The sequence below is a fragment of the Morus notabilis genome, unplaced genomic scaffold (assembly GCF_000414095.1).
Source record: "Morus notabilis unplaced genomic scaffold, ASM41409v2 Scaffold3171, whole genome shotgun sequence".
NCBI lineage: Eukaryota > Viridiplantae > Streptophyta > Magnoliopsida > Rosales > Moraceae > Morus > Morus notabilis.
The window spans coordinates 30234-43236 of NW_010359452.1; the positions used below are offsets into that span (position 1 = coordinate 30234).

At 36.2% G+C, this 13003-nt stretch overlaps 1 pseudogene; it reads right to left on the minus strand.

The window, feature by feature from the left end:
• LOC21386219 lies at nucleotides 1-12346 on the minus strand (annotated as a pseudogene).
• Between the last annotated feature and the right edge of the window lie 657 nt (nucleotides 12347-13003).

A 13003-nucleotide genomic window follows, 5' to 3' on the forward strand; every position in this document is an offset into this window, starting at 1 on the left:
TCATGGCTTTGCCTGGACAGATTTTGATGCATCCAAATGGTTAAGTCTACATGTTCCAAGAAGGACTTCTGGGAGCTCCTCCTCTGTGTTACCCTGCAAAAAGTTGGTCTCAGATTTAATAATGAACAAGGGTCCACAAATATATATATTTGTGAAGTTGGAAATGGGGTAATTTTTACCTGAATCAAAAATGCCATTTCTATGACCAAGTTGTTGAGATAGCCAAGAACAAGACTGACCACTCCCCTTGCCACGGTTGATGACCCGACATCGATTTCGAGCTAGGATTCATGAAGATTTCACGGTAAAAGATAATATCGTGGTTAATGAATCAAATAACACATGACGAAGATTCTAAGCAAACATAAGGCACCGATTTATCTTCTAGTAAATCCAAGATAAAAAAAGCTTTGGAGTTTTACCTCTAAATAGTTCTTCCCACGAAAATAATGTACTTCAAGTGCTTGACCCACCAAGCATGCTTTCTTGCCTACACTCTGCTTGACAATCCATGATCCCTAAAGAAAACAAAATCCAAACACTAAAAATGGGAATAAGCAGGACTCCTAAATTCTACCACACATATGTATATATGTTTATGCAACATATATATTTGTTACCACCAAGTGTGATGGCCTAGCGGTAATGGAGAACGTGGTGGGCCTGTGGTCAGAGATTCGAGTGCTGAGTTACTCTCTAAAGGTATTAAATGTGAAAGGCTTGTTTCTTTCCATTCTTTTACTCGATATCACACTCCCAAGTACCCTTACCGTTAGTACATTCGGTGGGGTTGGGTGACACGCTTCTCGTTTAAGGGATAGGGCTCACTTATAGGACCTTCAACGAATATTTCTGTCAGTATGTAGGGAGCCCTTCGGTAACATCTAGGGGGTATTCTAAGGTTGGTCTTCCTCTCCTAGGACTTTTTTTTTTTTTTTTTATAAAAAAAAAATATATATATATATATATATATTTGTTGTACTCTACATAAACTTGATACTGACCTTAGAAATGTATGGTATGAGCTTAAATCTTGAATTCCTATAGGCATCATCTCCATTGACAAAGCTGTATAGCAAGGGATTTTCTTCCAAAGGAGTTTTGATCATGTAATACATTGCCAAAGTATGCATGGTTGAACCCGGGACCTGATTTTGTGAACATAAATTTTGAGATAATGCTGGTTATAATGTTTATATTGACGATAGAAATTTGAAAGAAACTCACTTGAATGTTAACAATAAAGAAGAATTCTGGTCCACCTAGATCTGCAAATTTCTGCACGGTAAAACTTAAAACTGTTAGATTTTGCAGACATATTACGATCCAATTTGCTATAAGAACATGAACACCTTGAGAAAATGATTAAAAGCTATGTTATGTGATGGATCAAACCTGAACAATACCACCAGGACGGCTTCCAAGATCATCTTCTCGTCTGTCGGATCTGAGCCAATCTGCGCCGACCATTTGCATTAAGGTACCTTTTGCCTTGATCTGGTGTAGAGGGACACATTTGTTTCAGGAATTGGAGAAGAAAAAAGATTGAAAGTCCCAGTTTCAAAAAGCGAAAAAATAAGGTTTTCATGCATCACTTTTTGCCGAAGGAAGTCCATAATCAACATCTAAATGTTCATATGTAAAGTTTTGACTGAAGTATTATTCACTAACTTTACCTCTAACATTTTGCTACTTAACTACATTCTTTTAGGTGGAAGGAAGTGACAAGAAAAAAAAAAACTACATTCTTTTAGGTGGAAGGAAGTGACACAAAAATCTTAAGCAAATTCCATTGAATAACTTGAAAAGTGAGTTTTTCAGGGAATAATTCTTTCTTTCATTGATCACCTATTTAAATGATTTACAAAGCATGTACACACCCTTCGAATAAGGAAATCAATCACTGATTTTAGGAATATAGCTAATTCTAGAGAAGGAAATAACTTCTGACATATACTTTCCTAAAATACAAAGATTGACAGCTAATTAGCTAATTTACAGCTTTACATAGATTGTTTCCAAAAACAGTTCCAATTTTCCAACACTCCCCCTCAAGCTGGTCTAAAGATATCTTCCATAGCCAGCTTGCCAATTAGAAGGTCAAACTGTTTTTCGTATAACCCTTTGGTAAAGACGTCTGCCACTTGTTCCTCGGTAGGAATATAGGCCATACACACCAAACCATTATCTATCTTTTCCTTAATGAAATGCTTATTTTCGTGCGGTCATGGAGAACTGGATTATGGGCAATTGAAATTGCAACCTTGTTGTCACAATACAACTTCATAGGAGATGACCCCAACGCCTTTAGCTCCTCTAGCAATCTTCTTATCCACATAATCTCACAGATGCCATGTGCCACAGCTCTAAACTCAGCCTCCGCACTACTTCTAGCAACCACGTTCTGTAGTTTGCTTCGCCATGTAACCAAGTTACCACCCACGAATGAGCAGTACCCCGAGGTAGATCTTCGGTCCACTATGCTTCCAGCCCAATCTGCATCAGTATAGGCTTCAATTTGTAGATGTCCTCATGACTTGAACAGAAGGCCTCTACCTGGTGTCCCCTTTAGATACCTTAGAATCCTGTAAACAGCTTCAAAATGTTCCGATCCAGGTGAATGCATAAACTGACTAACCATGCTCACCGAGAATGCTATGTCTGGGCGTGTATGAGATAAGTAAATCAGTCTCCCAACGAGTCTCTGATAACGCTCTCTGTCCTTCACATTCTCTGTTTTTGTAGGCTGTAGTTTTACATTAGGCTCTATTGGCGTTTCAGCAGGCTTGCAACCTAACATACCCGTCTCATTAAGTAGATCAAGCACATACTTACGCTGAGTTACAATAATACCTCCTTTGGACCTAGCAAACTCCATTCCAAGAAAGTATTTTAACGCCCCCAAGTCCTTGATCTCAAATTCTTCAGCGAGTCTTCCTTTTAACTTCTCTAGTTCGCTGCAATCATCTCCAGTTAGCACTATATCATCCACATACACAATTAAGATGGCCACTTTCCCTTCCTTTGAATGTTTGTAGAACATAGTGTGATCAGCTTGACTTTGAGTGTATTCATACCGCTTTATCACCTTGCCAAAGCGCTCAAACCAAGCTCTAGGGGACTGCTTGAGTCTATATAAGGACTTCTTCAGTTTACACACCTTTCCAGTTCCAAAAATTTCTTCGAAACCTGGTGGCAGGCTCATGAACACTTCCTCCTCTAGGTCTCCATTAAGGAAGGCATTTTTAACATCCAATTGATGTAAAGGCCAATTAGAATTTACTGCAAGGGACAACAAAACTCTGATTGAGTTAATTTTAGCTACCGGGGCAAAGGTTTCTTGGTAGTCTATCCCATAGGTTTGAGTGAAACCTTTTGCCACAAGCCTAGCTTTATATCTCTCAATACTTCCATCAGCCTTACTCTTTATTGTAAAGACCCATTTACACCCAACAACCTTTTTTTCTCTCGGCAATTCTACTATCTCCCAAGTATCATATTTTCTCAAGGCATCCATTTCTTCAAACACTGCCGATTTCCAACTTGGTTCATTTAGTGCTTCCTGACTGCTTCTAGGCACAACAAGGTTTGAAATATTTGTAGTGAATGCTTTATACCTGTCAGAGAGATTATTGTAGGAAATATATTTGGCAATAGAATGCTTAGTGCACGCGCGGGTTCCTTTTCTAAGGGCAATTGGAAGATCAGTGTCACGGGCCTCTGTAGGAATTACTGAGGCTAATTCTAAACAAGGTTCGGGTGCAGAAATTTCAGAATCAGAATTAGAGAGTAATGGCAAAGAATGAGTAGGAATGGAAGAAGAATTACCTGAGACACTTGGAAGACCATCACCCAGGACTTCCGTTTGACCATGTGTTAGGATGATTAATTGGTCTTTACTTCTTCCAGGGACATTCTTCCTTGCATAAACCACAGGCTCAAGATTGCTGTGATTTTTTTCCATTCGTAGTATTTCTTTTTCCGACAGATCAATGAAATTAGGTTCGGATGCAGTGGGTTTATCCTTATTTTCTTTTTCTTTTTCCATTGATTTGGAAGAGATATCAAGGATCGGATTAGGTAAGGGTTCAGCAACTTCCCAAAAATTTGGTTCAACTAAGTTCTCCCCCTGAAGTAAATTTTTGGTAAAATATGGGGTATTTTCCAAAAAAGAGACATCCATGGTTGTGTAAAAACGTTTTGTAAGGGGATTAAAACACTTGTAGCCCTTTTTATTAGGAGTATATCCTACAAAAACACATTTTTTTGCCTTTGGGTCTAACTTAGACCGTGACCTTTTTGGAAGGTGAACATATGCAGTGCAACCAAATATTTTTAAAGGTAATTCAGAATTAATTCGAGAATCTGAAAATACCTTTTTAAAACATTTCAATGGTGTAGTGTACTGCAAAACTTTTGTGGGCATCCTGTTGATTAGATATGATGCAGTGAGTATGGCATCCCCCCATAAGTATTTTGGAATATTCATGTAAAACATCATAGCCCGGGCTACTTCTAACAAATGTTTATTTTTGCGTTCAGCTATTCCGTTTTGCTCAGGAGTATCTGAACATGTTGATTGATGTAAAATACCCTTTTCCTTTAAAAAAGTTTCCAAGACTTTTAAAATATTCCGTTCCATTATCAGATCTCAAAATGCTGATTTTTGTTTGAAATTGATTTTCAATCATTGTATAAAAATCTTTAAATTTTTTTTCAACTTCTGATTTTTCCCGCATTAAATACACCCAGCAAAGACAAGTGTGGTCGTCTATAAAGGTTACAAACCATTTTTTTCCTGAAACAGTGGTTACCTTTGAGGGTCTCCAAACATCGCTATGAAAGAGATAAAATGGTTTTGAAGCTTGATAAGTTTTTTGAATATAAGGTTTTCGTTGGCTCTTTGCCAATAAACAGCTTTCACATTGAAATGATAAAGGATTAACCCTTTTAAACAATGCTGGAAACAAATGTTTCAAATAAGAAAAACTAGGATGGTCCAATCTACAATGCCAAACCATTATTTGATCATGAACAGAAATATAACTAATACTACCAAGTCCTTGAGCAATTTTATTACTAGGTAGATTATCCTTGAAATAGTAGAGACCATTGATCATTCTAGTACTGCTAATCGTCTTCCCCGAGCTCTGGTCCTGAAAAATACAATGGGATTCATAGAAGGTGACACGACAATTAGAATCTCTAGATAATTTGCTGACAGATAAGAGATTACAAGTAAGTTTAGGAACATGGAGAACAGATTTAAGATCTATTCCCTCAGAAATTTTTATCAAACCTCTTCCTACAATGAGTGAGAAATTACCATCCGCTATCCTGACCTTTTTATTTCCAAGACACGGTGAATATGATTCAAACAGATTTGAAGAGTTGGTCATATGGTCGGATGCTCCAGAATCGATTATCCATGGAGCAGATGATTTGGAATGACAAGCAAGAGCATTTAATTCATTACTTGTGTATGCCACAGAAGCACTAGGAGTACCAGATGCCGAGTTGGATTTCAGCAGTGTAAGAAGCTGCTCCATCTGCTGCTTAGTGAAGGGGTTGGTTTTGGCCTCATTAGCAGCGGTGAAGGCATGTCCTGGTTTGTCATCTGTTTTACCTTTCCAATTCGCAGGTTTCCCATGGATCCTCCAACAAGTCTCACGGGTATGGCGAGTCCTGTTGCAAAAATCACACCAAAGACGTGATTTGTCATCAGATCTGCGCTGATATGTGGTGGCTTTGTTATAGCCTCCACCCGTGGTTACCAAGGCTGAACCTTCAGCAGCAACTCTAGGTCCCTTCTTGCCCAGCATCACATTCCTCCGACTCTCCTCTCTTCTAACCTCCGAAAAAACCTCTCCGATTGAAGGCAGGGGTTGTCTTCCAATGATTCTCCCCCTTACCTCATCAAACTCGACATTGAGGCCAACCAAGAATTTGAAGATACGATTATCCTCCACAGTCTTCTTATGGTGGCGTCCATCCTCGGCAAATTTCCACTCGTAGGTATTGAAGAGGTCCAGATCCTGCCAAATTCGCTTCAAAGAATTGAAGTATTTTGTGACGTTGTCCTCCCCTTGCCGAATTTCTCCGAGTTTTAGGGTCAATTCGAAAATCTGAGATTGATTCCCTAAATCAGAATACATCTGATTTACATTTTCCCAAAGCTCTTGTGCCGTTGGATAGCACATGTAATTAGAGCTAATGTCTTCTTCCATGGAGTTCACGAGCTATGTCATCACCATGGAATTCTTAGCGTCCCATGTAGCATAGTCCGGATCATCCTCTGCAGGAGCCTTCTTGTCACCCGTCAGGTAGCCCATCTTTCTGCGCCCTCTGATGTACATCCGCACCGATTGAGACCATCTCAGAAAATTGTCACCATTCAATCGAATCGTGGTGATTTGGACAGAATGGGATTCCGAGGTGGTTGTACTGTTTTTTGAGGAATCAATGGTGGTGGGATTGTTTGAAGACGATTGAGGAACAGTGGGGGATTCATTTGAAATGTCAGACATGGTGATAGAGAAAAAAAACAGAGGATCGAATGAAAGGAAGAAGAAGACCGATTTCCGCAAGCAATCCGCCTACGCTCTGATACCAACTTGAAAAGTGAGTTTTTCAAGGAATAATTCTTTCTTTCATTGATCACCTATTTAAATGATTTACAAAGCATGTACACACCCTTGGAATCAGGAAAGCAATCACTGATTTTAGGAATATAGCTAATTCTAGAGAAGGAAATAACTTCTGACATATATTTTCCTAAAATACAAAGATTGACAGCTAATTAGTTAATTTATAGCTTTACACATATTGTTTCCAAAAACAGTTTCGATTTTCCAACAGAATAGTCTCTTCTTTTCTCCTTGTATAAAGTTTTCCTGATAACACTATTGCCCCAATATCTCTCCTTACCACTTACCACCACCATTTTTTTTATTACAAATTTTAACATTATTCGAATTTTTATGAATAAAGTACAAAAAAATTCTCCACTAATAAGCAGAACTAAAATAATACCTTGTGATGGTCTTGTAGATAAGTACTTCCACGTACTAAAAATGATGAAGGATCACCTGCTGTCCAAGTACAAGGTAAAGCACAGCTCGGGTCCTTTTGAAGAGTAGCTCCATAGAAGCATGACATAGTGTCTTCCCTATCCGCATCTTGCAAGTCCATATAACCCTTCTTCTGAACTGCAGAGGCATAGGTGAATCAATCTTAATCCAGAATCATTCCGAATAAACAATAGTGTTTGGAAATTCTCCGGTTTTCGTAACTAGACAGACCTCTGAGATCATTAAGTTTTTTCACAAAAACAGCAGCTGATGAGAGTTTGGTGTGGGATATGTTCTGTACATTTTAACGATAAAAACCATGTCAATAAGCAATAAATTACACTTCCAACCATACAACATGTATCAACTCTAATAATAGTAAAGTCATTCTAAAAGTCTCAAATCTTAACGTGGCATTGGAGTGACAAAGTTATGATCCCAAGTTCTATACACTTAAAAAAAAAAAAAAAAAGGCTTCCAAAAGACTCAATGGAACAACTAATATGTGTTCCAACAGAATGATGAGACATAAGAGAAATATAGAGGTGATGTTATCTTTGTCTATATCCAACGTCTAACTTCTAATGAATCTTCAGTGACATCACTCTAGAAATAGACCACCAATAACATGTATCATTACACAGAATAGACCTTCAAATGAGACAAAATGGAACGAAGCTCAAGTCTAGAAGTTGGTTAAACTACTTGAAAGGTTCATTTTCGATGAGCAGTAAGTACCGGAGTTTTCTGTCCTGTACTTAGCTCGGAATTAGGCCATTCATTCTCCAATAGGCGGCTGTCGGTTGGTTCAGGAACATCAAAAAACTCATCCTCAGCATCGTTGAGTTCCATTAAACTTTTACGGCCAGAAACCAGTCTGTCCATCTCATCCTCCATCAAAGAAACTTCCTCCATATTCTGGACTTCTTCAGTGTACTGAACTTTAGTCTTAATGTCTTCCTTTTCACTCTGGGGCAGAACAATATCTCTCGTCAATTGTGCAGCTGAGAGCTCAGGGGAATGGCTTCCAGATTTGGCTCTGAATAGCTCTCTTAGTGCTGATAAATTGAAGAAACATAGATTCTTAGCATTGGATGTACATTGTTATTTTAGTGTGTGTGTATAAAAGAAAAGATATAAAAGAGTACCTGAAAGTCTTTCAAGCATACGGATTGTTATTGATCTTGCAGAAGATGGGCGCAAATACAACCTCCAATACTTCCAATCAATAGAAAGCATGTGTTTTACAATTGACTGTTTTCCTTGGTTCACTGGAGTTATAACAAATCCTCCACCTGCATGTTCCATTAGTAATATTGTTGAATCAATATTCCAAATACAATCTATAATCTCAAATCAAAAGTTGAAGCAAATGAAACGTAAACTAAGTCTGATATTTGCATGCATCTCTAACTCTCTCTTGAGATACAATTAGGACTCTTCTTTTGACTAACTATTTAATATTGACAATCACAAGGCATAAAATCTACAACTAGACATAGAATGTTACAACATATACATGGCACGTTATTAATAGAAGGTGGTTCTTAATTATACGACTGTGGAACGATGTTAAAGAGTCAATATACACGAGTCACGCCTAGCATTTAGAGGCCTAGTAATGTAGGAACATTTGTTGCATTTTACAAAAAAAAGTAAAAGTAAAGAGAGAGATCCTAATATCTTCAATATCCATCATGTCAAGTGAGTCATACACAGGATGAACTTCCAAATCAAAGCATACATTACTTTTAAGCCAAGCGCGGACATAGCCCTTCTGCGGTGGACACTTCTTGTGGACCACTGAATGGTAAAGAATTACTGCAAACAACCAGGTAAAGAAAGTTAAACCAGATGAAGTAATGGCTCCATATACTCTTTTAGTATGTTCTAAAGATCCCTTTAGGAATATGCTACCATATGTGCCATCGTCCTCTCTTCTCCAATAACGGCGCAAAAGTAAATCTCTCCTTTGCATCCCCCTGCTAAACCATAATTTGTTAAAACAGTATAGCACATTTATGAACTGAATTTCTCTTCATATGAGGTTCAAAAGCCTGACCAAGGAAGCCAATCACTGTATAACTGTTTATGAATTATATCTGTATGGCCATCGAGGTGCTCCACCACACTGCCCCGGTAGAAACAGAAATCCCATCTGCAAAGACACTCGATAATTCAACCGCTGGAATGAGACAACTCATCATTATCATCTGGGAAATAAAAGTTGTTTATTATGAATATGATCTATTAGGGAACATGAAATGCAGTTTATTGTTAGATAAGTTATATTGTAGTTTATGAATCTTAAATTGATATAGTTAACATTAGCTTAAGAACGTTTTGCACTATTGTGCTGAATCTTTTAGCTCTCTCTCTCTCTGTTTTTTTTTTCTTGGTTGAATGAGAGCTTATTGCACTTAGAAAGCTATATTAATGAACAAAAAAAGACATTTTCTTCGTTTTTTAGTCACCTATAGCATGATAAAGGTAGTCAGTGAGGCTATGGCTATATGTAAATCCAACGGATATAAAAGCTCCATTTTTGGAAGATAGATGGAACATGTCTGCGATCTTACTCTGATCTTGAAGATCCAAGAGACAAAAGAGTTCGAAAAATCGCTTCTGAAGTGCCATCAATAATCCCAACTGCCATTATAGCCGGATGATCATCCCAATGCTGAGGAAAAAAAAAATGTCAACAAAAAACAAACGTTAAGTACAAAATTAGAAAATGAGTGCTTCAAAAATGAAACTTACCCTCCCACGGGAATCCCAATCTTTTGCTTCTTTGAAAAGCCTTAAGCCTAAAAAACAATGCAATTTCAACATATACATTATTTAGTTGGTTTAATAAAAGATAAAAAAACTTAAGAGTCTTACCGTTCTGACAGCCAAAAATTTTCCATGGAGAGGGAGCAATAACATCAGACGTCATTGCCTCAGTGTGCACAATTGAGGAAAAAGTCCAGTCAATGGAAGTTTTATTCTCTCGCCTCTTAGAACCAACCAATCTGTGGGACAAAAGAAAATAGTTTTTTCAATCCCTATGATTTGACAATGACAAGCATTTATAACATGATACAAAACAAATAAGTATTTATATACCTCAAAGTTGGCCATTTTCTCTTGGAACAAGCCACAAAATCCTTGTCTGGATTTTGGCACTCCTGCAATAAAATAAAACACGAAAAATCTTACTATTTTTGAAAATAATTACACTCAAAACTCGGTTAAGTGCTTGATACCTTTAGTGCAGAATCTTGCAAAGAACGAATCCATCTTGCCGCTTCTTCTGGACTACTAGCTCCCAACTGTAACATTTTAATTAAAAATTTTCATCAATAAACTGTAAAGAAACAAACATAAATAAGTGAAAATTTTGGCTTGTAATGAATCCCCACCTTAAGCTGATTATTGTGGTTAGAAGTGTTGTAAATTGTGAAAAGAAAGAGGACCTGAAAGTTACAAACGACATTGAAAATGCAACGAGTAATGGGAAAACATCTCTTGTATGAACAACAAGACTAGTCAAGCATTTGTTGAAAACTTAGAACTTGTGAGAGATACATACTTTTCTTTGAATACTCTCTCTTCCGTTATCTGTAACTCGAATGCAGGAGTCTATTATTGCACTTCTAACTGGCTCCTGCAAATAAACCACAGATTTATTATGCAGATTTTTTTTTCTTTTGAAAGATTAGCAATAATGATGGAATGGGAAACTATATTGGTGAAGGACAGTGAGAAGAGAGAAAAATTAATAAATAACAAATAACAATGTTTAGGGAAGAAAAATAACAAGAAAGGGTAATTAACAAATAATGGAAACTAGTCAAATATTAGTAACTGGAAACTATCCGAAATAATTTTTGGGAAACTTATTCAAGCTCTAATAAAATACTAAACATTTAACTTAATACTACTTTCTATATTAATTCTTTTTGTTCTCATCATTCTCCGTGACTGAAGAACTCGATTCTGGCGTCAAAACTCATATGAATCGAAGTAACAATCTTAAACACAGGATAATCTTAAATTAATAATACAAATCGGAAAATAAACTAAAAAATAATGAAAACTACCTAATTATGACAAATAGGAACTTACTGAAATAGTTTTGGGAAACTTATTAAACTCTGATAAAATATTAAGAAATATAACTTAATGCTACTTTCTATTTTTATTCCTGTTTCCAATTATATCTACACAATTCAATACTCAATAGCAGATCCTGGATTAGATGGAAGAGGGCAATGTCATTCTTATCCATTGCACCAATAGTTGGCTTTAGGTATGCAGAAAAATACATTGTTTCTTATGCATAAATATATGGATAATATGTTGTCCAAATTAGTCAAATAATTTCGCTTTCATCAATGACAACTCCTATTACTTCTGTTTCTGCATAACCTCCTCATCTTCATCATTTTGTAAACACAAACTATTTTAAGCTTTCAACCAAGTCACCAATCATCAAAGGCATGAACAATTAAAAAGAAGCAAATTTGACTAGAAACTTTGTAGACAAAATTAAATTAAACAATAACTAAGGCAATGTGATATACTTTCAAGCTAGAGGAAATATTATATGAAATTTCATGTCTCTTTGATCTATCAAAATAAAATTAGAAAAAAAACTCCAACTTAGAAGGTGTAATAGCTTAACATTGGCCTATGCCTACTCCGATTTAATGTTAAACATATATGAACTCAAAGGTTCCATATTAGTTTCCTTCTTTTTACATACTTAAAAATTACGGATACTTATTATCGTTTCAACCAGAAAAACACATGAAACTGATATGATCAGAAGAGGAAGGGAAGAAGTCAAGAAAACTTGATATGATAAGAACAAACTATCTAATGTACCAGAAGCCAAAAACTGGTACAGAAAAAACATATATAACGCTCATTTTGCATTTGCATAGAACAAGAACCACCCCACCAAATCAATACAACCCAGAAACATACAAAAACAAAAAGGTAATGATTCTACAACATTGGTTTCTCTAACAAAAAATATGAATAGAAAAAAAAAAAACCAGCCTAGAGTTCCATTCAACGTGATTAAAAAAAAAGAACATAACAGAGATTAAAAAAAAAAGATGTGAATAAAAAACCTCGTTCTCAGAAATGGGTATCGTTTTAAAGCTTCTAAGGAAGTGATCCTTAAGAATGAAGTATCTTTTGCGTGAATATTGCAGACCAAACCGATTGAACCGAATGAGATAAAGCCAACCTTCCATTTTCCCATCATTTTGATGAATACTCATTTGAGAAAAGCGCCCAAAAATGAGAACAAAAACCCTTTACGAGATTGAGCTCATTGCAAATTGCGTGATTAAATTTGTTTTTCCGAGTTTTAAAAAACAGGGGAACAAACAACTGGATTTTTGGAAATTTTGTTTTGTTAACGACTATAGATTTCTTTTTTTTTTTTTTTAAATTTGAAATGAAATGGAAAGTGGGAAATGATCCTCTGATCCCAGAAGAGGGAACCAGAGAATCAAAGAGAGGAAATTCCAGTCCCCGGATTTGCAAACTGGTCTTTCTCCGTCTCGTTCTTTTATTTTCTTCTCTGTTTCTTTTCCTTCCCGGTTTTAAAATAACTGATTTTGGCGTATGTGCTCGAAGAGAGAGTCGTCCTGCCAAATTACCACATTACCCCTCCATCTATATAATGTATATTTGTATGCGTGTAAAATATATTAGTTTTTGCCCTAAAAAAAATTAGTTTTTACAATTATCTAGGCCTCTAAGATTAGAGGGAATTCAACAGTAGAATTTTTTTAATAAAAAAATTCCATCAGTAATGAAAGAAATATTGAGTTTAATCTTTCATGAAGGTTTGATCAAGCACCTATAACAAAATATTTGTTTTATAAAATGATTTAAAAAACGTGTGATGTAATTTGGGATAGAAATTTTTT